Source organism: Musca domestica, unplaced genomic scaffold (genome assembly GCF_030504385.1).
Source record: "Musca domestica strain aabys unplaced genomic scaffold, Musca_domestica.polishedcontigs.V.1.1 8, whole genome shotgun sequence".
Lineage (NCBI taxonomy): Eukaryota > Metazoa > Arthropoda > Insecta > Diptera > Muscidae > Musca > Musca domestica.
Window position 1 is genome coordinate 9,455,309 of NW_026712409.1, and position 16,094 is coordinate 9,471,402.

Genomic DNA, 16,094 nt, shown 5'->3' on the forward strand with positions numbered 1-16,094 from the left:
TTTTTAAAGATTATTTCCTAGGCTGCTTTTTTTCAAAAATTCTCCAAGGTCCAAAGGCGTGGATTTTTTTAAAGATTTTTTCTAAAATTTTCCAAGGTCAAAAGGCGTGTATTTTTTAAAGATTTTTCTAGAATCCTTCAAGATCTAAAGGCATAGATTTTTCAAAGTTTTTTTTTAACATCTCCAATGCCAAAGACGTGATTTTTGCTAGATTTTTTTTCTTAACTCCCCCAAGGTCCATTGGCGTGGATTTCTTAGTTTTTTTTCAAAACTCCCCTAAGTTCAAAGTCAAGTTTCTCCCTCTTGATCTTTACATATATGTAAGGCTTTCCATTCCATCCATTTGACAATCCTGACCACATTTTCAAATTTAATTAATTCCAACACAATTTCCAATGTACCACACATATTATATAACAGACATGTATATAAATTTTAATTACTAATTGTATAGCTTACAATGGCAGCGTCTAAATGTCACAATGGTAATAATGACGAACTACACATGCATACATACATATGTATGTCACAGCAGTTGGTTGCAAATGAACTGCTTTTTTTTCTATGGCTGTCAAAAAAATGTATGTGAATGGAGCTAAGTTTTTTCCCTCTCTGACTATTTCGGCAGACATTGAAATGAATTTTTCTAACAAACCACAGGATGTAGATGTAGTTAGATTTTGACAATATGTATTCAACACACACACTCACACAAAACTTGCATTCATTTGCGGATATACAGATGTGTTTATGTAGATGAGAATGGTTTTTTTGTTTGTTGGTGTTGTTAAAAATCTAAAAATATTTTCAACAAAATTCACACACACATACAAAAGGCTTAACGACAGCATACCTGTCGCCGCATCACCCTGCAGCCTTTTGTTACGAGCAAAACTTTTGTGGTTGTGTTGTTTTTGGATGGGAAGAAATCAAAAGTCAAATGTGGCTGCAACCAAAATTTGACACATAGAATAAAAGCCCAACCGCATAGCGCTTGGGAATATGAATTGAGATGAGAATTATATGGGGGAGGTTTAGGTTAAGGCTGCTAGAATTCCATTACAATTCCATGTAAATGGAATTCTGTAGCCCCATGGAGTTTGACAAAGAAATATATATCCGGAGATGACAGAACATATGGGAGGGCTTTAAAAGGGTTGTGTGTGCTTTTGCAGTTATGGTACTCATATTTCCGATCACATACAAATAGCTGTAATTTTTGCATTTTCATGAGTAAATGCTACAAATGTCGGCTAAATTCTTCAAATAAAAAATTGGGAAAATAAAGGATCACAAACTTCATGATTTTTTGTTTTCAAGGTTCAAAATATAACCCCAGCTCGGGTGAGAATGAAGAGTACAACTGTCTAGGGGTCTTCTTATTAAATACCTGTTCGGGAATAAATTTTCAATTTTTAATAAAAAATTACATAGTATGCACTGCAAATTTAATTTCGAAACTGATTTTTTTTTTCTTTCAAACTTCAAAATCAAAATATATTTCCCTCTGGAAAATGAAAAATTTGGTTACCTTTTTGACTTGTGTGGCTTTTGTTGTGGCAATTTACAAATCACTGAAACCGTTTTGAAACTCTCCCCCTTGAAATTCGTACCACAAAATACCAATCGCATAACTGGAATCTGACGACATGGAATATCCCGGCATTTTAATCTTCATAGCTACCGCAATTGCAATTCGTGTGGTCGTTGTTACTCTCAACTCATCTGCAGCGGACGTTTAGGCGGAAAATTGCTTGTCAATTCCGCAACAATGTGATTTCCCCATATTGAATGCAAATGGAAGATGTGGTTCGAGATATGATTGTTTAATATCAAAATTGTTTAGAGAGCGTGATTTAAATTATAATCGGAGGAAATAAAATGTTTGATAATGAAAATTAAATGATGATAGATGTTTCAAATTTAACTTTTTGCAAAGTATTCTTTAGGTATTCAAGAAGATTTAACACAACTGTTCTAAATAAGGAAAAGATGACGAAACAACTAAAAAGAAGACCTTAGAACCCCAAATAAGGAGAAGAAGATTAAAAGACCTAGAAGACCACATTTCCAAAGGTGTAGACTTCCCCAAGGCCCAAATTCGTGGATTTTTTAAGATTTTTCCGAGATTCCTCAAAAGCGTGGATTTTTTAGAATTTTTTCCTTGACTTCTCCTGGGTTTAAACTCGTGGATTTTTCCAAGATTCCTCCAAGACTCCTTCAAGATCCAAAGGCTTGGCTTTTTAAGATCTTTCCTGGACTCCTCCAATGTCCAAAGGATTGGATTTTTTAAAGATTTTTCCTTCAAAGTCCAAAGGCGTGAGTTTTTATCTAAACTCATTCAAGTTGGACTTTTTACCATTTTTTTCTAGACCCTTCTAAGATCCACGGCGTGGATTTCTTAAAGATTTTTTCCCTAAATCCACCAAAGTCCAGCGACGTTGCTTTCTTCAAGATTTTTCCGAAACTCCTTCTAAGTCCACAGGCGTGGATTATTATATTTTTTTAGACTCCACCAAGGTCCAAGGGCGTGGATTTTAGAAATTTTTTGTAGATTCAACAAAGGTCAAAAGGCGTGGATTTTTCAAAAATTTTACCTGACTTCCCCAAGGTTCAAAGGGTTGATTTTTAAGAAAACACCTGACTCCCCCAAGGGTTGTTTTTTTTAAATACTTGACTTCTCCAAGGTCCAAAGGCGTGAATTAAAAAAAAAATAGGTTTGGTTTAAAAAAATACCTGACTCCTCAAGGTCCAAAGGCGTGGATTTTGTTTTATTTTCCTTTCGCGTCCTCCTATATTTCAACGGCGTGGATTTTAAAGAATTTCTTTGACAAATCCAAAGTCCAGAGGCGTGGATTTTTTAAACTATTTTTCCGGTAAACCTTCAAAGTCCGAAGGCGGGCTTTATAATTTTTTTAGACTACTCGAAAGTACAACGACCTTGATTTTATCTTTTAGACTCCTCCAAAAGTCCAAAGGCGTGGACGTTTTAAACATTTTTCCCTTCCACTTCCAAGATCCAAAGCCGTGGTTCTTATACATTTTTTCTAAACAGAGTGGTTTAAAGATTTCTGAGACTCTACGAAGGACTAAAGGCGTGGATTTTTTTTAAAATTTTCTAGCCTCTCCAATGTCCATAGGCGCAAGTTTTTAAAGATTTTTTCTAGACTCCCACAAAGCCAAAGTCGTGGATTTTTTAAAGATTTTTTCCAGACTCCTCCAAGGTCCAAAGGCGTGGATTTTTTAAAGATTTTTTTCGGGACTTCTCCAAGGTCCAAAGGCGTGGATTTTTACTTGACTCCTCCAAGGTCTAAAGATGTGAATTTTTACTTGACTCCTCCAAGGTCTAAAGATGTGAATTTTTACTTGACTCCTCCAAGGTCTAAAGATGTGAATTTTTACTTGACTCCTCCAAGGTCAAAATACGTGGATTTTTTAAAGATTTTTCCGAGACAAATCCAAGGTCCAAAGGCGTGGATTTTTTGAAGATTTTTCCTTGCGTGGATTTTTAAAGATTTTTCCGAAACTTATCCAAGGTCCAAAGGAGTGGATTTTTATTTTACTCCTCCAAGGTCCAAAGGCGTGGATTTTTTGAAGATTTTTCCGAGCGTGGATTTTAAAAGATTTTTCAGAAACTTATCCAAGGTCCAAAGGCGTGGATTTTTATTTTACTCCTCCAAGGTCCAATGGCGTGGATTTTTTGAAGATTTTTCCGAGCGTAAATTTTTAAAGATTTTTCCGAGCGTAAATTTTTAAAGATTTTTCCGAGCGTAAATTTTTTAAACTTATCCAAGGTCCAAAGGCGTGGATTTTTTGAAGATTTTTCGAGCGTGGATTTTGAAAGATTTTTTTCCCAAAAACTCTTCTCTACATAGAATACCTTCAGAAGCTCTTCTTTACATAGAAAACCTTCAGAAGATCTTCCATACATAAAGGATCTTCAAAAGCATTCCTATACATATAAGACCTTCAGAAGCTCTATACATAAAAGGCTTTCAAAAGGCTCTCCTATACATAGAAGACCTTAAGAAACTCTTCCAAACATATAAGACCTTTAAAAGCTCTTCTATACACAGAAACCTTCGGAAGCTATTCTATGCACAGAATACCTTCAGAAGCTCTTCTATATACATTCAGAATCTCTTCGATACCCATAAGACCTTCTATACATTGAAGACCTTCGAAGGTTTTTCTATACATATAAGACCTTCAAAAGCTCGTCTATACTATCAAAAGATTTCCTATAGAAAGAAGATCTGCAGAAGCTCTTCTAAACAACGAGGACCTTCCAAAGCTTCTCCATACATAGAAGAAGTCCTCTCAATATGAAATATTTTTAAAAGCTCGCACACTTAATACCTTCGAAGGTCCTTCCATGCATAGAAGACCTTCAAAAGATATTTGAAACACAAAAGCTAATTTTTTCAGAAAATACCACAAAAATTATTATATAAATTTAAAACTGCAGAAAGCTCAGTTGTGCATAGAAGACCTTCGGAAGCTTTTAAATTCATATAAAGTTCTGATATGGTCTTTTAATTATAGACGACCTACAGAAGCTCTTCTAGACATAGGATATCATCAGAAGGTTTTTCATACGTAAAAGACCTCCACAAGCTTATTTATATAAAAAGTTGTGATTTTTTGTAGACGACTTCAAAAAGCTTTTCTAAGCATTGACCATTGATCAAAAGTTCTCTTGCGCAAAGAAGACCGTTAAAGGTGTTTTAATAACGATCTACAAGAAGTCCTTTATATCTAGGAGATCTTTCAGAAGGTTTCCATATGTAAAGGACCTTTTCAATGCATATAAGTTCTTCTACATATTTTCTAGGGACAAAATAAAATATAAATTTTATATATATAAATAAATATAAATTTTATATGTATAAATAAATATAAATTTTAAATTTTTTAAAATTTATATCTTGAAAATTATGTTAATTTCAAATTTAAACAGTTGATGATGAGAATATCCTATTTCCATTAAAATTTACAAATTCATTAACCTTGAGCCTATCCACCAAATTTTTGGGGCTGGGATAAATCCAACACAAACTTTGTCTAGACAAAGAATAATAAAACAAAGCAGATGGGGATTTTTTGTCGCAAACTTTGGTTTGCTTTTGTCGCTCGTTCGTCGAATGTGTAATAAAAATTAGCTTATAAAAATATGTTCTTACTGAAATTCTGTGGATAGGATATCATCGCCGTCTATTTGCATTTGCTAGCATCTTTCTGTGTATCTATGTATCTCCATCAATGCCGAAATCTCTTGACCAAATAGACAATCAACAGCAAAAACAATGCCAATATGGCAACAGTCTGCAAATGAAAATTTCATGTTAATTTATTATTCAATTGGAAGCTGTTGGGCCAATCTTTGCGTCCTGAATGGCAAAAATTGGCACATGAAAAATAGAGACAGAAAAAAAAACCAACAAAAACGAATATCAATATTCATCTGCATTCATTATTCATTGAATATTAAGTTGGAAATTTGCTCCTGTAAAAAAAAAACTTACCAGAAAACAATAGAAGATGTTGCCCAGAGTTAGGTCCATCATCGGTTGGTCGTGTTGCTTTCGTTAGATAATAATTGGTCTTGTTAAGTTTTTATGGGGAAAATATGTGGAAAAATATGTTTTTTGTTTATCGCCAGATATATTTTTTGATTTATGCCGATTATGAGAGAGAAAAACAAAGAGACACACACATGCCAAAGAAGGTCTCTGACACAATAGACAAGGTAGACAGACATGTGTGTGATTTTTTTGAAATATTTATGTGATGAGGGTGAGAGATTTGACATGTGCAGACGTTTGAGGTTCAACATCGAGGACTCGAAGCCAAACACATGACAGGATGGCAAAGTTTTTTTAAGCAAACAAATCTGATTTTTTTCGTTCAATAACTCTTCCACAGATTTTACAAAACCTCACAAAACAAAAACATTTTTAAAAGGTCATTATTCTTCTTGAGACCGTCTATTGCTGTAGCGGGAGATCCTTCAAAGAACTGCTATACTTAGAAGTCATTTTATAGAAGTTTCGTTCAGCAGCTTTCTAGAGATAGAATCACTTCTGGGGCCTGAACCAACTCCGGAAATTTTGTAGAAAGACGAAATTGAAACTGTAGGAATTAAAGATCTTCCAGAGTTTCCTAACAAACACAACACATAATTTAAATCGTCCGTCCAGGGAAAAACATAGGGTAAAGACAGAGGTGTCCAGGCCCTCCAAAATGGCAAGTTTTCGCAAATTTTTTCATCCAGAAAATATTTTTTTTTTTTTTCAGAAATTCTTTATAAATGCATTTCTTTGTACGTCTCTGTCCCCACCATGCAATAGAGGGTATATAAAGTTTATCATTCCATTAGTTACTCCTTGAAACTGGCATTTTAGACCCCACAAAGTGTCTATTCAGGGTGAAATGAAAAACAATTGCAACAAAATCAAACGCCATAATTTTTCCATTTTTTTTTTTTTTTAATTTTATTGAATAAAAGCAAAAAATGTCGGAAATAGCATCAAATTTTAGAATAAGTTTAGATTTGTTCGCGTTTCTATATATAGATGACCTTCAGAAGCTCTTCTATACATTTATGACCTTCAGAAGCTCTTCTATACTTAGAAGACCTTCAGAAGCTCCTTTTTGCATGGAAGACCTTCAAAAACTCTTCCAAACACAAAAGACCTTCAGAAACTCTTCCAAACATGGAAGTCCTTCAAAAGGTCTTCTAAACATGCAAAACCTTCAAAAGCTCTTCTATACACAGAAACCTTCAGAAGCTTTTCTATGCACAGAAGATCTTCAGAATCTCTTCTATACCCATAAGACCTTCTATACATTGAAGACCTTCGAAGGCCTTTCTATACATATAAGACCTTCAAAAGCTCGTCTATACTACAAAAGATTTCCCATAGAAAGAAGATCTGCAGAGGCTCTTCCAAACAAAGAGGACTATCCAAATCTCCTCCATACATAGACGAAATCCTCTGAATATGAAATATTTTTAAAAGCTTCGAATTTGTTCGAATTGGTCACCTTTGGCACGAATTATGGCCTTGAAACTGTCAATGAAACCGTCACACGCTGCCCGAATGTTGCTCTGCGATATTTTAGCCCATTCTCGGCGAAGCGCTTGGTTGAGGTGATCGACACTTTGGTATTTTTTTGGGGCCAACCTTGCTTTCTAAAATACTCCAGACACGATAGTCCAACGGATTGGTATCTGGATTGGAGATTTTGGTGGCCATTGTGCGCTGGAAATGAAGCGAGGAACCTCATTTTGTAACCATTCTTGGGTGGCGCGTGCAGAGTTCGATGGTGCTGAGTCCTGTTGGAATGGCAAAGATCTGCGGCCAAAATGTTTTCGTGCCCAAGTCTTTAATACATCCTCAGGAATATTTTCGCTATAATATTCGGCATTTATTCTGATGCCACGGACGATTAAAATAAGAGCGGCCAACGGCTGTTATGGCGGCCCACACCATCACCATGGCCGGCACTTTAGTTCTGCTAGCCAACCGTCCATAGCCCAACGGAATTTTTCCATTCTGCGCTAGAAATGAAGCGAGGAACTTCATTTTGTAACCATTCTTGGGTGGCGCGTGCTGAGTTGAAATGTCCAAGGTCTGCGGCCAAAATGTTTGCGTGCCCAAGGCTTTAATACACCCTTCAGAATAATTTCGATCGATTAATACGAGCAGAGAGCGACTATCGACTGTTATGGCGGGCCACAACATCACCATGGCCGGCCGCTTGAGTTCTGGTGGCCAACCGAAGGTGCACATTTTCAGCTGACCTCTTTGGCAATCATTTTCTTTTTTGTTTACAAACTGCTGGACAACGAATGTTTTCTCATCGGAGAAAACCAAATTCGGCAGTTCACCATTTTCGACCAGGCGAAGCAACTCTTTATCTCTCTTGAGCCTATTTTCTTTCTGTTGCGGTGTAAGATCTTGCTCTTTTGGGAATTTCAATGGCTTTACCCCGAGCTCATTTTTCAATATTTGCCGAATGGAATATTGCGATATGTTCAGCTCATGAGGCCGCTGCGACGCAGGTTTCGATCAAGTCGCTTCTTTACTTTTCGAAGCATTTCTGCTGATGTTGCTGTTTTCTTCGTCCACTTCCTTGACGTCGGGCTACGCTACCGAGTAACGAGCGTTGGTACACGACACAAAAGATTTATTCGCATTTAAATGTTGGAGTGCCACTTGTGGTTTTCCAGCCAAATATAAAGAAATCACACCATCACGCTTGAATTCCATCACGAATAACTTTTTTTCTGGAAAATTCTCACCAAAATGCTTTTGTACGCTTGTAAACAATATAATGAGCTGTCACTGGAATAATTTTAACAGCTGTCGGACTAGTGGCTTAGAAATGACAGCAGTCTGAATTTGGTTGCAGTTTTTTTTTTTTCATATCATCCTGGATTTTGCTATTAAAATAAACTTTCCTATATTATGCCCAGTACTCGAAATACTACCTTTTTATTATTGTCTAATTAATAAATGGTTGCCATTTGCTAAATCCAATTAGATTTCTATAATAAAATTTCCATTTAATTTGGCGCCCAAGTTAACTTTTTAATCAGCATAATTATGTGAGATGACCTCAATTGCTGTGAATATCAAAAGCAACAAATATAAATACAAGTTAAAATGGGAATTTTTATGACCTTTTATTTGCAATTTATACTGAAAATCACTGTAGATACCCTCCACACACAGAGATACCACACATACACAACATTGATACATTCACTGCCGTTGCCAAGATACTCCACTTTTTTATGATACCTCCAGTTTCTTTTCTTTTTTTCTTTCTTTTGTGAAAAAAATGTCAATCAAATATTGTTGTTATCGGATGATTGAAGGTAAACACTGGGTGGAATATTTCCAAAGTGAGGGGCGAGAAATAGGCAGCTTCAAATATCATTTTTTCTAATGGAGATATTTCTTATTTGCATGAATGCTAGTTTTTTTCCAGGGTGCCGGGTTGTTGAGAAGCTGCCATATTTCTTTTTGTAGTAACTGAAAAGTTGAAAAAATACTAAGCAGAATTAAAGTATTAAAGCATTTTCCTGTAGGCAGTTGCATGGTACCATGGTACAATGAAGAGAAGGTAGGTCAACTTTGAAAAAATTGCAAGTATAGAGGTCTACCTGTTTGGCTTGTAATGTCAGAATTATTGCATTAATTTTGAACAAATAATTGAAAACCGCGAAAACTGAATGAAAGGTCAACATATCTTTTCAAAATCATGTTCTATATATCTCTTATGGTTTATTTCGCGACATAAACTTTAGACTTTGTCGATGCATATGTTGCAATAAGCATTTTGAAAACACCCGAATTTGAATATTTCCTGAACAATTTTTTTATTATTGAAAAGAATATGCACACATAAACAAATGAAGTTGACATATTAAGCCAGGAAAATAAAAAAAATTTAAATCATATGGTAGTTCTGCCCTACCTTGAATTTATTGTACCATGCATGGTACAATGAAGAGAAGGTAGGTCAACTTTGAAAAAATTCCAAGTATAGAGGTCTACCTGTTTGGCTTGTAATGTCAGAATTAGTGTCAAAACAACTAAAAATCAAACAACTTGTTGCATTTATTTTGAATAAATAATTGAAAAACGCGATAACTGAATGAAAGGTCAACACTTTTTTTCAAAATCATGTACTATATATTTCTAAAGGATTATTTCGCAACAAAAATTCTAGATTTTGTCGATGCATACGTTGAAATAAACATTTTGAAAACACCCGAATTTGAATATTTTCTGAAAATTCTTTTGTTATTGAAAAGAAAACACATACATAAACAAATAAAAATTAAATATTAAGCCAAGAAAATAAAAAAAATTAAAATCATATGGTATCATAGCCCTACCTTGATATCATTGGACCATGATCCCTCCTAACTTGCGAAACATGTCAGCGATTATTTTGAAACTTGGTATATTTAAACATTTCTCTCAACCAGAGATCTGATGTGGGTATGGAGTTTTTCGGATTAAATGAACAATATTGACACCCTACTTTGGGATCTCTTACATAACGCAATCCATACGGTGAGGGTATACATCCGCCAGTAATACCGACTGATACTTTTTAATATGTTTCTGTAGAATTTTTGGAAACCCCTTTCAAATGATGAAGGAATTTAAAAGTTCAGTCCTGTCGAACTATTCTCTTGTTTCTTTTAGCCTTTTAATGCAATTTTATTTATTTTTCAAATCCCATTTTCAAATATCCCCTATATATGTTTGCAGCAATTTATATTTAAACATTTTTTCCAAATGCTTTCGATTTCAAATTTATTTTCTATTTCTTAAGATAAGCAATTACAAATGTCATTTCTGGGGCAATTTAAAGTGACACATAAAAACATTTTATTGACACATAAATTTGTCTATCTTCAATGTTTTATTTTTTAGACATTTCAAAAAAAAAAATAAGTTATATGTTACATGTCCAATACTTCTTTCAAACACAAAACAAGTGTTTATGTTTGTATCATTTGTATTAAATTAAGAAATGCAAGGCCGTTCTGTTTTCTTTAGCCAACATATGAAGTGTTGTTAAAAAAATAAAATCAAGATTTGTTTTAGAAATTTAAAGCATTGTTCAAAATTTGAAAAAAAAAAAAAAAACAACGTCGAAATATACAGGATGAGATAAAAAATCTACAACAATGTCAAACCCCATAATTTTTACATTTTTTTTTTTAATTTTCATTGAATTTTAAATTTTATTGAATGAAAGCAAAAAATGTCGGAAATAGCAAAAAATCTTAGAATAAGTGTAGATTTGTTCGAATTGTTCACCTTGCACGAATTATGGCCTTCAAACGGCAAATGAAACCGTCACACGCTACCCGAATGTTGCTCTGCGCTATTTTGGTCCATTCCCAGCGAAGCGCTTGCTTGAGGTGTTCAACACTTTCGTATTTTTTAGTGCCAAGTTTGCTTTCCAAAATACTCCAGACACAATAGTCCAACGGATTAGGAGCCGGAGATTTTTGGGGGCCATTGTGCGTTGAAAATGAAGCGAGGAACCTCATTTTGTAACCATTCGTGGATGGCGCGTGCTAAGTGCGATGGTGTTTTGTCCCATTGGAATATGCAAGGTCCGCGGCCAAAATGTTTGCGTGCCTAAGGCTTTAATACACCTTCTAGAATATTTTCGCGATAATATTCGGCATTTATTCTGATGCCAATTAATACGAGCGAAGAGCGATCATCGGCTGTTATGGCGGCCCACACCATCACCATGGCTGGCGCTTGAGTTCTGGTGGCCAACTGGCCATCCGAAGGTGCACATTTTTAGCTTACCTCTTTGATAAGCAAACACGATCATTTTGTTTGTTTACAAACTGCTGGACAACGAATGTTTTCTCATCGGAAAAGAAAACAAAATCGGCAGTACACCACTTTCGGCCAAGCGAAGCAATCCTTTAGCTCTTTTGAGTCTATTTTCTTTCTCTTGCGGTGTAAGTTCTTGCACTTTTTGGAATTTAATTTTTCAATATTTGCCGAATGAAATATTGCGATATGTTCAGCTTACAAGCCATTTTTCGGCCACTGCGACGCGGGTTTTGATCAAGTCACTTCTTTACTTTTTGAACCATTTCTGCTGATGTTGATGTTTTCTTCCTTCCACTTTCTTGACGTCGGGCTACACTACCAGTATCACGGTAACGAACGATGGGCGATGGTACAAGACACATAATATTTATTCACATTTAAATGCTGGAGTGCTCTAACAATAGCCACTTGTGGCTTTTTAACCAAATATAAAGAAATCACACTATCACGCTTGAATTCTGCCATCAAGAATAACTTTTTTTCTGAAAAATTCTCACCAAAATGCTTTTGCACGCTTGTAAGCATAAAATGAGCAGTCACTGGAATAATTTTAACTTCTGTCGGACGAGTGGCTTAGAAATGACAGCAGTCTGAAGTTGGTTGCAGTTTTTTTCATTTCATCTTGTATGTATAATCTAATTCTGGAGAATTTCGGATTTTATAGGAACAAGATTCAACTTCCCGATAAAGTTGATACTTCTTACAAATCAGTCAACAAAAAAAAAAAAAAAAAATTAAGTGTGTTATTTATTCACACACATATAACCCATATATGGTTTCCTAATAAATGACCAAGGACCACAAAATTCATCTAGTAGCTGAGATTTTCAAGATTTTTCCCATGGTGATTAATGATGATTGAAGCCATATCGAGACCCAACAATATGAAGTAGTTTCATCTTTCACATGTCAAATTATGGACTCGATTGGGCTAAACTTAAAGTTGATTCATTGAATGTTTTCTGGAAGTATAAATACCTAGATTTTTATGAAGAACAAAATAAGTTCATCTTATATAAAAAGGAGGAAACCAATAATGCATAAATCCTGATTACAATGAACCCGGAAAAAAATATTAAATTAAACTAATGCGATTATGAGACTAAATAACTAATAAATAATAAACTAAGAAGAGCAAATGTTTGCTACCACTTACCAGTGTGGTTGGGTTACCAGGCATCACCGGCACCACCCTGCCACTCCCCTCATTAGTTCTCATAATTCTCCCCCACAAGGCTCGACAAATTCTGTCAAGTTAAATCACTTTTCCGGGCGTAACAACAGCTTGTCGAACAAAAACTTCTTCCTAATCTGTTGAGAACGCCCACGGGTTTGGCAAACAGTTGTTGTAGTTTTTGTTTGTTTTCTTTTCCTCTGTCGTTTTGTTAAGGGCAACATTATGATGATGATGATGGTTGGAGAAGCAACTGTATAAAGTTTTTTTTTTTTTTTCAAAAAATGGAGAATATTTTCCACTTCTTCGTCTTAATAATTTATGAATGTTTAGATATTCGTTTGGAAGCTAACACTATCATGGCATGAAAGGAGGAACGGCAGGTCTTATGACTATCAATTAATACAAAATTGTTTATTTTTTGGCAAATATATCTTTGGAACGCAACAAGCCTTCTAAGAAAGCAGGAAAAGCAAATAATGATGGACTGCTAATTAAATTTAATCCTCTAAGTAGGATAACTCAACTTGAATAAAAATGATCGAAAATAAATGTTATTATATCCAATTGCTCGCGCAAATGGCAATGCTTTGAACTCATTTAGAATAAAATCGACGTTTTTTCAAAAAAATAAATCTAAATCTCAAAAAGGAGTTAACGCTAATTGCCCAATTTGATGTTAAGCCTATTTTGGTGTTTGTTTCTCGCCACCTGGTGTTATTCATCATCATAATCATTACCATTTTCGTCCGCAACACCCTTCAAACAAAAATTAATTTCAATAAAGAGAATAAATTGGTTGGCCTTTATTAATAATAAAACCATAGGTTTGGGTAATTAACCAAAACATTTAATCTCTTCCTGAATGAAAATGAATAAAAGAATCTCTCAAAAATATTTAAGGTTGAAATAAATGACGTGGAAGACTAAAAACATGGAGAACAAATTTATTAACACTGAAATCCTTGAGGTTTGGTTTTTGGTCCATTTTAACCTATCCTTTTTTTCAAAAATGTTCAACATATTTTCCATAACCAGATGACAGCAAATTTTGTTAAAAAAGTGGGGTTGAAAAATTGAGAATTCAGAATATTATGAGGTAATGCAAACAATGGACGTAGGGTCACATGCTCTTAAAATTGTTGGAAAACGAGTCTAAATAATTTTAAACACTTCAAATCCAAAGATACCGAGATATGAGAGGACAGAGAGTCGCACTTTCATGTTCTCCCATTTGTTTACTCTGATTTTTTACTCATTACTTTTCAATGGTTCTGATGGTGGGCGTGGAGAGAATTATGCTTTTGCCTGGATATTCAAAGTGGATATACTTTGAAAATTTTTGGCAGAAGTTCTACGTATTAAGATCTCTAAATGTTATATTACAGCTCATCGGCCGAAAATTGGAATTGCTGGAATATTTAAAAGTCCAAATTTAAATTCTCTACTGAAAATCGTGTGGTCTCAATTGGGATGTCCGCTGAAATAGGGACCTAGCAAAATCGTCAATCTAAATGATCTTAGATGAATATTTCGAAGCAAAATGACAGTTTTTATATACTCCCCATTAGTGGTAAGGGTATAAAAGGGTTATACTTTAATATTATTTAGCAAAAGCGGCTAATATATTAAATATTGAATTGGATTCCCAATAAAGTCACAACGAAACTTCGTATCAACGACTATTTACCCAATATAGATTTCGATTACCAGTATACCCTAGAAGTTGTAACGGAAATTAAGACCGCAATTGTGAGATTTTTATATTTTTCGAGGACCGCCATATTGAGAGGGATATACCCTCAGCCTAGCGTTATGAGTTGACCCTCTATGGCAGAGGTACAAGAAGGAGTGGGAACGAGATCTCTGGTTGAGAGATGAAATGAATTATTCAAAATGTTGAACTTTGGTGGGGGAGGTTACGGAAGGAGTGGTCCTAAATATTCAATCTTTACGCCAGATATTGTTGTAGTAAAAATATTGGGATGTGTAAAATTCTCATTTTAAGAGCTCCATGACTATCCAAATTCTCTTGATCTGTGGTGTGGGAATTACCAAAAGGAGTTAGCCGATATATCCAATTATCGATATATCCCAGATCTTGTTTAACGAAAATATTTCCATGTGTGAAATTTGAAGACTCTTCCTTAACATTTTATAAGAGTTAAATCTATTCCAAATATTGATAATTTTTTGGGGGAGGTTCCAGAAGGAGTTGTCCAATATATTTTGTCTCCATACCAGGTTTGTATTGGTAGAAATATTGGGAAGTGAGAAATATTAGAATAATCGGACTCTTATGCTATGTTTACGTTAGAACTTTTTGCAGGGTTAACCTACTTCAAGAGGATTTATTTGAAGTATAAGTAATGGATATGACAATTTTAATCCAAATCCAGTGGGTTAACCCATTTATATGTAAACGTGCTGTTATTTCACATTTTATAGGATTTATAATTATTCAGAATTTTGACCCTTTACCAGAAGGAGTAGGCCGATATTTTTCATTTTTGCACCCGACATCGCTAGATCGACTCCAAATTTCATGAAACGGATTTGGTCCAAAGAGACCTAGGGTCTAAAACCGTTATTTCGACTAGGCACGTATATTATATACCCTCCACGTTTTTGTGCAGCCCCTTTATAAAGAGACCCCTCGATTTTTGTTATTATTAGGGTTTTTGCATTATTATCCAACTGAAATTTTGTATGATACAAGGATTTCTAGAAATCTTATTCCGAAAATTTCAAAAAAAGTTTTGCCCCCTCTACTTATGTCACTTTGCGATATAAACTTTCAAGACACCGATATACGAATCTTCTATATCATACCCTCGTGCATACTACGAAAGATATATGAACTTTGTCATTCTGTTTGTAATTTCTCGAAATACTCTTGTCAGACCCAACAAAGTATATATATTCTTGTTCAGCATAAAATTTTAAGTGGATTGTTTGTCTGTTTCAATCGCGCTATCTTTCGAACGAATTGCAATGGAAGCCTAAAATTCTGCATAGATATGTATTTTGCCAGTAGGCAAGTTAAGTTTGTAAATGGGACCGATATGAGTCCATGTTTTCGTATAATCCCTATATAACGGCAACTCACAATATACGGTACTTTTATGGTATTATATACATTACAGACCGGAATTGCTATGGGTTCTACAGCCTATGACAAAAAATTGTGTATGCAGGTCCAAGCCTTCCTAGCCATAAAACTGGTTTAATTTAAAATTTTCAACGAAATAGTTTTAAAGTTTTCCAAGTTCCTTCTATTTTCATAATCTGCCAAATTTATCGTGCATTTTTTTATTTTGTGTTGCACAGTGTTATTATTGAAAAACTGTATACTTACAAATCTCGCGGGTCCCAAAAAAATTAATTCAATAAAAAATACACTAATTTGATTAGTCACTTATTTGCAGCCTCTTTCCTTAAAATCTATAAAATATTGGATCTACTCTTAAATTCATACATATACATGTCCATATATATTTCGTAATTACTCTGGGGGAAATGAGATATAC

General features: G+C 34.6%; 1 protein-coding gene and 1 long non-coding RNA gene across 2 annotated transcripts in view; one reads left to right on the top strand and one right to left on the bottom strand.

The window, feature by feature from the left end:
* LOC101895809 (potassium channel subfamily T member 2) overlaps positions 1 to 16,094 on the top strand; it is a 241,293-nt gene that overhangs the window by 25,023 nt on the left and 200,176 nt on the right. The window lies entirely within an intron of this gene.
* LOC109613294 (uncharacterized) lies at positions 5,094 to 5,758 on the bottom strand. The gene is made up of 2 exons (XR_002194904.2): positions 5,526 to 5,758; positions 5,094 to 5,325 (listed from the first exon to the last, which is right to left on the bottom strand). It is a non-coding gene; the product is annotated as an uncharacterized LOC109613294 (long non-coding RNA).